The following is a 13,452-nucleotide window of genomic DNA, read 5'->3' as shown; positions in this document are numbered from 1 at the left end:
GACACCTACATAATATTTATTAACCCCTAATCTGCCCCCCCCAACGTCGCCGCTACCTACCTACACTTATTAACCCCTAATCTGCCGACCGGACCTCGCCGCCACTATAATAAATGTATTAACCCCTAAACCGCCTCACTCACGCCTCGCAAACCCTATAATAAATTTTATCTGCCCTCCCTAACATCTGTGACACCTAACTTCAAGTATTAACCCCTAATCTGCCGACCGGACCTCGCCGCCACTATAATAAATGTATTTACCCCTAAAGCTAAATCTAACTTTAACCCTAACACCACCCTAAATTAAATATAATTTTAATCTAACTAAATAAATTATTTCTTATTAAATAAATGAATCCTATTTAAAACTAAATACTTACCTGTAAAATAAACCCTAATATAGCTACAATATAATGAATAATTATATTGCAGCTATTTTAGGATTTATATTTATTTTACAGGCAACTTTGTATTTATTTTAACTAGGTACAATAGCTATTAAATAGTTATTAACTATTTAATAGCTACCTAGTTAAAATAATTACAAAATTACCTGTAAAATAAATCCTAACCTAAGTTACAATTAAAGAAAGATACAGAAATCCACATAAAAATTACACCCAAAAAAGAAAGGGGTATAAGAAAAAAATGAGTAAAAAGTTATGCCATTACTCCACAGCAACCAGTCGGTCTAAGTTACAATTAAACCTAACACTACACTATTAATAAATAAATTAAATAAATTAACTACAATTACCTACAATTAAATTAACTAAACTAAATTACAAAAACAAACAAACACTAAATTACAAAAAAAAAAGATTACAAGAATTTTAAACTAATTACACCTACTCTAAGCCAGCTAAAAAAATAACAAAGCCCCCCAAAATAAAAAAATGCCCTACCCTATTCTAAAATAAATCCTATCCGGCCAGAAGAGGTCCTCCAGAGGGTCGGAAATCTTCATCCAGGCGACATCTTCTATCTTCTTCCATCCGGAGCGGGTCCATCGTGAAGCAGCCGGCGCGGAGCCATACTTCCTCACCGACAGACTAACGACGAATGAAGGTTCCTTTAAATGACATCATCCAAGATGGCGTCCCTCGAATTCTGATTGGCTGATAGGATTCTATCAGCCAATAGGAATTAAGGTAGGAAAAATCTGATTGGCTGATTGAATCAGCCAATCAGATTCAAGTTCAATCCGATTGGCTGATTGGATCAGCCAATCAGATTGAGCTCGCATTCTATTGGCTGATTGGGACAGCCAATAGAATGTGAGCTCAATCTTATTGGCTGATCCAATCAGCCAATCGGATTTAACTTCAATCAGCCAATCAGATTTTTCCTACCTTAATTCTGATTGGCTGATAGAATCCTATCAGCCAATCGGAATTCGAGGGACGCCATCTTGGATGACGTCATTTAAAGGAAACTTCATTCGTCGTTAGTCCGTCGGTGAGGAAGGATGGCTCCACGTTGGCTGCTTCAAGATGGACCCGCTCCGCTCCGGATGGAAGAAGATGCCGCCTGGATGAAGACTTCCGACCCTCTGGAGGATCTCTTCTGGCCAGATAGGATGAAGACTTCCAACCCTCTGGAGGACCTCTTCTGGCCAGATAGGATGAAGACTTTGGACCCTCTTCTGGACGGATCGGTGCTACCCGGCTGGGTAAATACAAGGTAGGGAAATCTTCAGGGGCTAAGTGTTAGGTTTTTTAAGGGGGGTTTGGGTGGGTTAGAGTAGAGGGATGTGGGTGGTGGGTTGTAATGTGGGGGGGTATTGTATGTTACAGGCAAAAGAGCTGATTTCTTTGGGGCATGCCCCGCAAAAAGCCCTTTTAAGGGCTGGTAAGGTAATAGAACTGTTAACTTTTTATTTTAGAATAGGGTAGGGCATTTTTTTATTTTGGGGGCTTTGTTATTTTTTAGGGGGCTTAGAGTAGGTGTAATTAGTTTAAAATTCTAGTAATCTTTTTTTTTTGTAATTTAGTGTTTTTTTTTTTTGTAATTTAGTTTAGTTGATTTAATTGTAGGTAATTGTAGTTAATTTATTTAATTTATTTATTGATAGTGTAGTGTTAGGTTTAATTGTAACTTAGGTTAGGATTTATTTTACAGGTAATTTTGTAATTATTTTTACTAGGTAGCTATTAAATAATTAATAACTATTTAATAGCTATTTTACCTAGTTAAAATAAATACAAAGTTGCCTGTAAAATAAATATAAATCCTAAAATAGCTACAATATAATTATTTGTTATATTGTAGCTATATTAGGGTTTATTTTACAGGTAAGTATTTAGTTTTAAATATGATTAATTTATTTAATAAGAAATCATTTATTTCGTTAGATTAAAATTATATTTAATTTAGGGGGGTGTTAGGGTTAGGGTTAGATTTAGCTTTAGGGGTTAATACATTTATTAGAGTAGCGGCGACGTCCGGTCAGCAGATTAGGGTTTAATACTTGAAGTTAGGTGTCTGCGATGTTAGGGAGGGCAGATTAGGGGTTAATACTATTTATTATAGGGTTTGCGAGGCGGGAGTGAGGTGGTTTAGGGGTTAATACATTTATTATAGTGGTGGAGAAGTCCGGTCGGCAGATTAGGGGTTAATAAGTGTAGGTAAGGTAGCGGCGACGTTGGGGGGGGTAGATTAGGGGTTAATAAATATAATATAGGGGTCGGTGGTGTTAGGGGCAGCAGATTAGGGGTACATAGGTATAATGTAGGTGGCGGAAGTGTACGGAGAGGCAGATTAGGGGTTAATAATAATATGCAGGGGTCAGCGATAGCGGGGATGGCAGATTAGGGGTTAATAAGTGTAAGGTTAGGGGTGTTTAGACTCGGGGTTCATGTTAGGGTGTTAGGTGCAGACTTAGGAAGTGTTTCCCCATAGGAAACAATGGGGCTGCGTTAGGAGCTGAACGCTGCTTTTTGCAGGTGTTAGGTTTTTTGCAGCTCAAACTGCCCCATTGTTTCCTATGGGGGAATCGTGCACAAGCACGTTTTTCAAGCTGGCTGCTACCGTAAGCAACGCTGGTATTGAGAGTTGAAGTGGCAGTAAATATGCCTCTACGCTCCCTTTTTGGAGCCTAACACAGCCCTTCAGAGAACTCTAAATACCAGCGTTATTTAAAAGGTGTGGGGGAAAAAAACATGCATAGCTAACGCACCCCTTTGGCCGCAAAACTCTAAATCTAGCCGACTGTTTGCTTGTGTATAATTCTATTTGTTAACATCTTTTTATTAATAATGCATTGTGCTAATTTTTCACATAATAAATCATTCAATTATTAAAGGGACACTGAACCCAAACTTTTTTTTTCGTGATTCAGATAAAGCATGCAAATAAAACATGCAATTTTAAACAACTTTCTATTGTACTCCTATTATCAAATTTTCTTCATTCTCTGGGTAACTTTATTTGAAAAGCAAGAATGTAAGTTTAGATGCCAGCCCATTTTGGTGAACACCCTGGGTTGTTCTTTCTGATTAGTGGATAAATTCACCCACCAATAAACATGTGCTGTTCAGGGTTGCTGAACCAAAAATTGTCTAGCTCCTTAGCTCAGATGCCTTCTTTTTTAAATAAAGATAGCAAGAGAACAAAGAAAAATTGCTAATTGGAGAAAATTATAAAGTTGCTTAAAATTGCATGCTCTATCTGAATCACGAAAGAAAAAACGTGGGTTCATTGACCCTTAAAGCTTTGTCTAATATTTGAACCACGTTACTGAAAGAGACTGGTAGTATTAGTACTGTGATTTTAGGTTATTTTTTTGCTAAATTGTATTCTGAGAGTTAATGTGTAAGTCTGGGTTTTTCCTTAGGATTTCCCCATCAATAAAACATAAGTGGTGGCAACTTATTTAGCTTGAGTGACAGTAAAGGAGAGTTTTGGGCATTTTATCTCAGTCTAGTACAGACTAGAGTGTTGTTAACTCTTGTATCCACTGAACTAAGTCACAGGCTAGCCTGGAGTGGCTAGACTGTGACAGATTAGTGACAGAAAAAAGGGTCTGTTAACCCTTTCTGTGCCAAACAAGTGACTGGCGCAGGGTTGGTTAAAATTGGTCATCACATGCAATATTTATATTTAAAGGACCAATCAATGCAGTAGAATTGCATAATTAAGAAGTGCATTATAAAAAGACAATGTAAGAGCACCTACTCTGAATTTAAAATAAGCAGTAGATTTTTTTCTGACAAATGTATTTTTTCTCCCATTTTCTGGCCCCCTGTATCATGTGACAGAAATCAGCCTATCACAGACTAGTGTACATATACCCTGTGAGCTTGGGCACATGCTCAGTAGGATCTTGTTCCCCAGAAAGTGTGAACATAAAAAGACTGTAGAAAATTTGATAATGGAAGTAAATTGAAAAGTGTCTTAAAATGACATGCTCTTTCTGATTCATAATAGTGTATTTTGAATTGAGTGTTCCTTTAATAAAATTTTATTTTGTGTATTGTCTGTAAATATTTCTCATTCTAATGTTCTGCACATAGCAGAATATGTTCTATGTATTTATAAATAGATATTCCTATGTATTTATTATTATTATTATCAGGTATTTGTAGACTGTAAACGTAGAAAAAGATTTCAGGAGTCGCAGGTGAGGTCAATTCAAAAATAGCATTTATTCAGGTAAAACAGGTCACAGAATGGTGGAAACAGCCCTCCAGTGATACAAGCTTACGCGTTTCGGCTACATGCCGTAATCATAGCTCATACACTCCCTTCTTACTCTGGGCTTTAAAAAGGGGGTAAATACATGTTATTGGCTGAATGGCTGTGGCCGGGTTAACTACTTCCTTCCCGGTAGAACAAACATTAAATACACAAACCAATTTGCTAGTGTAATGTTTAGAAAACTCTATCTTTCTGTGACTAAGCTTAAATGTAAAACTTAAATATTTGGTGAACTAAGTAATGTTACTAATGTTATTGTGAATAATGCTTATCAAGTGAACTAAGGGGGACACTATTATACGCGCTTTCTTAATAATCAAATTAGAAATTTCTAAATTTATACCTGACAATTGTCTAGTTGTACTTTCTAAATTCCTAATTGATTTTGTATTTTAAGGCTCCAAAAGTGCTTATGAAGCTCACTAAAGCTAGTTGGCTAATATTTTCATCCCTCAATATTGAGTACCACTAAGATCACCCCCAAAACCAATCTGTTTTAAAATTCTAGTACTATAATACAAGGGTTACTTACTTATTTTTTCCCTCTTTCCCTTTTTAAGAGACCATATTAAGTTATGCTTCCATATGACTAAATTAAATGTCCATGGTCATAGTTCATTTGAATACACTTGATAACCCTCAGATATTAAATTATTAATACAGACTGAATCACAGATTTTATAAATGATGTTTGGAAAATTATTTAAATAAATAATTGTTTCAAATATTAAGGCGTGCTATACTAAATCCAATGATTGATGAGGTCATAGGCCGAATTTAGGCCTGTTGGAGACCTTGTTTTTAATTTGAAGATCCAAAATATCTCCTTTTTGGCAAGCACAGAATCCCTATCTCCCCCTCTTCGCCCCGCATCTATAGTCTCAATAATTGTCCATTTAAAATAAGGGTTATCTTTATTATGGAACAATTTGAAATGTTGGACGAGGGGGGTAGTTAGAAGGCCCGCCTTGATATCCAATAAATGCTCCCTGATACGAACTCGTGCCTCCCTTGTGGTCATGCCCACATATTGTAGATTGCATGCCACACAGCCTGCTAAGTAAATTACAAAAATATTTCTGCAATTCATGAATTTGTCATGTTTGTACTCATTGCCTTTTGTGCTGCATCTGAATCCATTGCCTGTCAATAGGTGTTCACATGCTTTGCATGTAGAATTGTGACACCTAAAAACACCCTTGCATCTAAGCCAAGAGCTTGTTTGTTCTCTCTGTTTACTTTTTAATTGTGTAGGGGCCAATAGATTGCCCATCGTGACTCCCTTTCTAAAGGAACATTTACAGCCTTGCTCTATCACACTGGCTAGTGAGTCATCTGCTGCTAGTAGTCTGTAGTGTTTTCTTATTATTTGACATATTTTATTGTATTGGGTACTGTAGTCTGTTACAAAATAAATGTGGTCACTATTGGACACATTTATTTCCGATTTCTCCAATAATTGTTTTCTACTAGAGGAGGATACCTCCTTCTTAATTTTGTTGATCTCAGACATTTTGCACCCTCTTGCCTTCAGGCGATCAGTTAACTTTTCAGCATGTAGTTCATACTGCTTAGAGTCACTGCAATTGCGTTTCAGTCGGGTAAACTGGCCCTTTGCAACCGATCTAAAAACCTGTTTTGGGTGGCTGCTCCTGGCGTGGAGTAGAGTATTGCCTGTTATTGGTTTTCTGAAGACTTCAGTAACTACTCCTACCTCGGGAATACCTCTCAAAGTGAGGTCCAGAAAATTTATCTGATGTTTATTTAGTTCAAAAGTTTAACCAATTCACAAAAGACTTGGCTTCTTCCCCTGTGCCTCTCCACACCAGGAGCAGATCATCAATGTAATGCCGGTAGAATTGGATATTTCTCCTGAAGGGGTTCTCATCCCCATAGATGCGGGACAGCTCCCACCATCCCATATAGAGATTGGCGAAAGAGGGCGCAAACTTCGCGCCCATTGCTGTCCCGCATCTCTGGAGATAAAACACCCCCTCAAAGGAGAAATAGTTGTGTGTCAATAGAAACTGTACAACCCTTAGTACATAATCAATTAACTCATCTGAAAAGCCAGTTTGTCTTCTCAGAAAAAATTCAATAGCCTCTAATCCCCTATTATGCGGTATAGAGGTATATAGCGCTTTGACGTCTATTGTAAGCCACAAGTCTGAATCTTGCCATTCCATATTCTCCATCAAATTTAGAACGTGTGTTGTGTCCTGCAAAAAGCTAGTTAATTTGCCTACCAAGGGTTGTAATAACCCGTCCAACCACTGTGAGGTTCTTTCCAATAAAGATCCAATACCACTTACGATGGGTCTACCCGTGACCCCCTCCAGGGACTTGTGAACCTTTGGTAAATGATTAAAAATGGGGATCACTGGGTTCTCTACCTGGAGGAACTCACAGGTAGACCCATCCAAAATGCCTAATTCCCTGCCATCATCCAGGATCTGTGCTAATTCCTTTTTGTATTTGTTGGTCGGGTCACCTCTCAAAACTTGATAGAACCTACTATTCAGCAGCTGTCTTTCTGCTTCTGCAACAAATTGGGTTCTTGACATTACCACCACCGAGCCACCCTTATCTGCATTCCTAATCACCAAATCTTCATTGGTTTGAAGCTTCTTCAGAGCTTCCCTTTCCTTGAAATTTAGATTATGCTAATTATTGGGGGTGGTCTGGTGTAGTAACGTCAAGTCCCTTTCAACTCTCGCTTGGAAAATTTCTAATGCATCCCCTCTGCATTGTATTGGATAGAAACTAGAGGCTGATTTAAATGTTGGTAACTGCACCTCTGGTATATGTTCATCTACCCTTCCTTCATAAGCTAGTGTATCCAAATTTACAATATCACATTCCTCAACAAAGGGGAGCTTTTCAGTGTTCATATTGGGTGCGATAAACATAATGATGCATATAATAGTCTATTTAATATAATTTGAAATAAACTCTTCGTTGCTCAAGGGATATAATGCATTGATTAGCTTCACTATAAAGCATATAGGAAGGCGTCCACTTAATGTGAATGTCCAGAAGTCGACAAAACAAATGGACAGCTTCAAAATTCTCTACTTGGCAGTGCTGAATAATAGGGAGACAGTGTTCCTGTCATATCCAGTGCATTCGCCTACTTCTCCAATCTATCCTTTGTTCATTTTGCCTTTCAACTACTAACAGGAATACCTCCCACTTTATTCCCTATAAAGTGACAAACCTCCTACTCTACATTGCTTGGTTATTTCTCACTCAAGCTTCATACGTAACCGCAGAACTCCTGTGAATACCAAACAGCACTCCTGAACTACTGTTCCTCCACCCTCTCACGGAACTAGCGGTGACGTCATACGCATAGTCTCACGACTCTAGAGATCGGAGCGCTCCTCTCCAACCGACACAAACAAACATACAGCGGCTACTTACTCTTGCAGATCAGTGTAACCTTCTCACTCTGTGACATAACTTTGCTTTCACTCGGTAAGTTCCGCTGAACCACCAATTAACTCAGTAGCACCGTTCCTCATATTGGTTTACCACATTCATCCAATCTGCTTAAAACTGATTTACCTAAATACGCTTAGTCACTGTTAGTCACAAAGCTTTCTACCTTAATGTGCTTATGTTATTCTGATTGTGTGTAACGTTACTACATTTAATATCTGCTATTACTGCATTTACTATTAACGGTACAGTGGTACAGTACTGGGTAGAGCTGACTGCTCACATGTCCCATCTGCTGACTACCTGAACCTTATATTAATGTGATGTGTATTAAATGAGACTGTACTCCATGCTGCCATCCTTTCATTATTGCAGGATCATTTCTACACCTCCCAACACATTATTTAAAGCTGCAGTTGCGGTCCAACACTCACATTCCCTTTTATTTGCAGGGATTTCTGAGTTTATAGATACTGCCTGACAGTAATAACCAAGCCTGGTTATGGACCCAGCAGCCCTAGTAGCACATGTAGAAGCCCTTACTCAAACAGTAGAAAATCTCTCTAAGGGGTTCACTGCCTTACAAGCTGAAAATTCCTTCCTAAAACAATATATAAATGACAAGTTAGAAGCCATAAGATTAGCTCACACTTCACATGAGCCACAACCCAATCCCCCTCAGCCATTCAGTGGACAAAGATCAGAATTCAGGGAATTTAGGAATTCTTGTTACTTGTATTTCCAATTAAAACCTAAAACCTATGTTAATGAGCACCTTAAGGTACTCACTACTATCTCATACCTTCGTGGGGAACCACGTATATGGGCCAATCTATTGTTTGAGACTAACGATCCCATACTGTACTCATTAGAACAATGGGTCAGCTTTACGATGATCCCTACAAACAGCTATCGGCTGAAACTGCTATGAGATCTCTCCGCCAGTACAAAAGACCGGTGAAGGACTACATCGCAGAGTTCAAAAAATGGTCCTCTGACACTCAGTGGAATGATCTCTCCTTACGGAATCAATTCCGTTTGGGGCTCTCTGAGACCCTCAAAGATGAGCTAGCTAGGCAGCCACTCCCTGACACCTTGGATAAATTAATTGATATCAGTATAACTTTGGACAGGCGTATAAGAGAGAGACGCTCAGAAAAAGCACATACTGACACAAACATCAAAACAGCAGCACCTTCACCCATTACCCACTCACAAAGACCTACACCTAGGGCTGCTGAAACCCCCATGGAACTGGGATTCATCAGAGGACCCCTAACCCCCCAAGAAAAACAGAGGAGGAAAAATCTAGACCTTTGTATGTACTGTGGGGGCATAGACCACTCTGTTAAAGACTGCCTCCAGCTACAACGCCCGAAGGGTAAGCATTTAACCACTGACCACTGTCTATCAGCTAATCAGATACAAACTAACCACTGCTCCCTTCCTATTCTGTTACAGTGGGAACACCACCGAATCCAGTCCAAGGCAATCCTTGACTCCGGTGCCAGCCACAACTACATTGATCACCAATTCACTGTTGTTAATAAAATACCACTTGTCACAAAAAGCACTCCAAGTGTCCTGCGTTTTGTTGACGGGAAAGAAATTACATCAGGTCCTATCTTGTACCATACTATCCCTTTAAGGGTTACTACACAGGGATTACATACAGAATATGTCACATTCGATGAAATTCCCTCCCCCATATATCCTGTTATTCTAGGTATCACTTGGTTTCAACAGCACGATCCAACAATAATCTGGTCATCCTCCCAGATTACCTTTAGCTCCTCTTATTGTAAAGATACCTGTCTACATCAGGAGCAATTATTGTTGGATACTGCTCCTACATTCCCAGACGCATACACCTCATTCACTGATGTATTTGATAAAAAGGAATCAACTAATCTACCCCCACATAGGGTTTATGACTGCCCCATTGATTTGTTACCAGGGGTTGATATACCTTACGGTCACATATTTCCGTTATCTGAACCGGAATTAGAACATCTCAAGACATACCTTAAAGAAAATCTACAGAAGGGGTTCATACACCCCTCTACCTCTCCAGCCGGAGCAGGAATATTCTTTGTCAAAAATAAGGACCAAAGTCTGAGACCCATAATAGATTATAGAGAGCTGAACAAACGCACAATTAAGAACCGCTACCCCCTGCCTCTCATCCCCCAGCTAATTGACAGGTTACGGGGCACCTCTATTTTCACCAAGTTAGATCTACGTGGCGCCTATAATCTGGTACGCATCAAGGAAGGCCATGAATGGCTAACTGCTTTCCGTACCAGATACGGCTTGTTTGAATACACTGTTATGCCTTTTGGGCTATGCAACGCACCCGCCACCTTTCAGTACTTCATCAACGATATCTTCAAAGACTATTTGGATATCTTCATGGTTATCTATCTGCATGACATCCTCATTTATTCCTCAACCCTTCAAGAACACATCAAACATGTTACCTTGGTTTTGACAAGATTGAGGCATAACTCCCTATATGTTAAATTAGAGAAGTGTACCTTCCATTCCCAAGAAATAAAATTTTTGGGTTACAGAATAACCCCAAACGGAATCCAAATGGAAAACGACAAGGTCTCAGCTATTCAGGATTGGCCAGTGCCTATAACTAAAAGAGAGATCCAAAGATTCATGGGTTTCGCTAATTTCTATAGAAAGTTCATCAAGAACTTCGCTGAATTGACCAGACCCCTAACAAATCTCACAAAAACGACTAGTACCTTCATGTGGACCAATGAACTGCAGGTGGTTTTTGACTTCTTGAAGCATGCATTTACTACAGCTCCGATACTTCGGTTCCCCGAACCTAGTTTAAAATATATATTAGAAGTGGACGCCTCCAACTATGCTCTGGGAGCTATTCTGTCCCAAAGGACCTCTCCCTCCGATCCTCTTCATCCAGTAGCCTATTACTCACGCTTACTTAATACTGCAGAGGTTAATTACCCCATTGGTGACAAGGAACTATTGGCCATCAAAAGCTCCTTGGAACAATGGAGACATCTCCTGGAAGGAACATGTTTCCCGATTCTAATCTATACTGACCATAAGAATCTGGAGTATCTGAAAGCTAACCGCACCCTTAGTTCCCGTCAAGTTCGCTGGAACTTATTCCTATCAAGATTTAACTACCTTATCACCTATAGACCTGCAAATAAATACAAAAAAGCTGATGCCCTATCCAGACAACTAGTTGATCCTTTAACATCCCTGACGGAGTCATCACTCATCCCCGCGGATAGGTTTCTAGCTCTAACAGCTGAACAAACAACCCGTTTTACTACTGAATAGTCTGCGGATTCTCAAAAACCACTGGATAAGTTAACCCAGCATGATGATGGATTGTATTACTACCAAGAATGAATTTATGTACCACCTTCACTCAGATCAACCGTTCTCCATACTCTACACGATTCCCGGTTATCTGGACATCTTGGAATCAACAAGACCCAGGACCTGGTACAAAGATTTTTTTGGTGGCCTTCGCTAGTCTCGGACACTGCAGATTATGTCCTAACCTGCAAGACTTGTGTAACAACCAAGACTGGGAAAACCTCTCCAGTTGGATATCTCATTCCTCTACCAACCCCAGACCGACCCTGGACTGACATAGCTATTGACTTCATTGTCGAGCTCCCGGAATCACACAAATACAACACTATACTTGTGGTGGTTGACTTATTCAGCAAAATGGCTCATTTTGTTCCTTTCCATAAGCTTCCAACCACATCGGAAACCGTAACATTAATGTTCAACCATGTATTCAAGCTCCACGGACTTCCACAGTCCATCACCTCAGATACGGGAACCCAGTTCACCAGCAAATTTTGGAAACAACTTTGTGACACATTGAACATCCATAGACGCCTCAGCACTTCTTTCCATCCTCAAACCAATGGACAGACCGAGAGAACCAACCAATGGTTGGAACAGTACTTGAGATGCTTCGTCTCAGCCCGTCAGGACGATTGGGCTCAACTCCTTCCTTATGCGGAATTTGCCTTTAACAATACTGTTCATTCATCCACTAAGTACACTCCCTTTTATGTTAACTACGGTTACCATCCCAACTTTGAATGGGAGACCTCTACCTCTATTTCTTGCCCAATTGTAAACGAACTGCTCAACACCATTTCAGACACTTTTTCATTAGTGAAAAACAACATCGATCAAGCTAAATCTCGTTACAAATACTATTACGATAAAAGACGAGTGTCCTCTCCTTCTTATGCTGTAGGAGACTACGCCTGGTTGTCCACCCGTAACCTACATCTTTCAGTGCCATCCAAGAAACTGTCTTCTAACTATGTTGGACCATTCCCTGTAGTCAAAGTGGTTAATCCCAATGCTGTCACTCTCGCTCTGCCCTCGACCATGAAATCTCATCCTACTTTTCACGTTTCTCTTTTGAAACCATATCGGTTACTTCTGAACCATTCTCCTTCTGACCCAGTCATTCCCTTGATACCAGATACTTCATTGCAATATGAAGTACAGAAGATTTTGGATTCCAGATTTTCTCACGGACAACTGCAGTATCTCATCCATTGGAAGGGCTATCCAGATTCCGAGGACTCCTGGGAACCAGCTGCCAACCTGTCGGCCCCAAGACTCGTCCGTCAGTTTCATGATCGGTTCCCCGATCGTCCGGCTCCTGCTCACCGGAGTTGATCATTCAGGAGGGGGTCCTGTCATATCCAGTGCATTCACCTACTTCTCCAATCTATCCTTTGTTCATTTTGCCTTTCAACTACTAACAGGAATACCTCCCACTTTATTCCCTATAAAGTGACAAACCTCCTACTCTACATTGCTTGGTTATTTCTCACTCAAGCTTCATACGTAACCGCAGAACTCCTGTGAATACCAAACAGCACTCCTGAACTACTGTTCCTCCACCCTCTCACGGAACTAGCGGTGACGTCATACGCATAGTCTCACGCCTCTAGAGATCGGAGCGCTCCTCTCCAACCGACACAAACAAACACACAGCGGTTACTTACTCTTGCAGATCAGCGTAACCTTCTCACTCTGTGACATAACTTTGCTTTCACTCGGTAAGTTCCGCTGAACCACCAATTAACTCAGTAGCACCGTTCCTCATATTGGTTTACCACATTCATCCAATCTGCTTAAAACTGATTTACCTAAATACGCTTAGTCACTGTTAGTCACAAAGCTTTCTACCTTAATGTGCTTATGTTATTCTGATTGTGTGTAACGTTACTACTTTTAATATCTGCTATTACTGCATTTACCATTAACGGTACAGTGG

Source organism: Bombina bombina, chromosome 1, assembly GCF_027579735.1.
Source record: "Bombina bombina isolate aBomBom1 chromosome 1, aBomBom1.pri, whole genome shotgun sequence".
Classification (NCBI taxonomy): domain Eukaryota; kingdom Metazoa; phylum Chordata; class Amphibia; order Anura; family Bombinatoridae; genus Bombina; species Bombina bombina.
The sequence above is the reverse complement of the archived record's forward strand: the minus strand, read 5'-3'. Positions refer to the sequence as shown.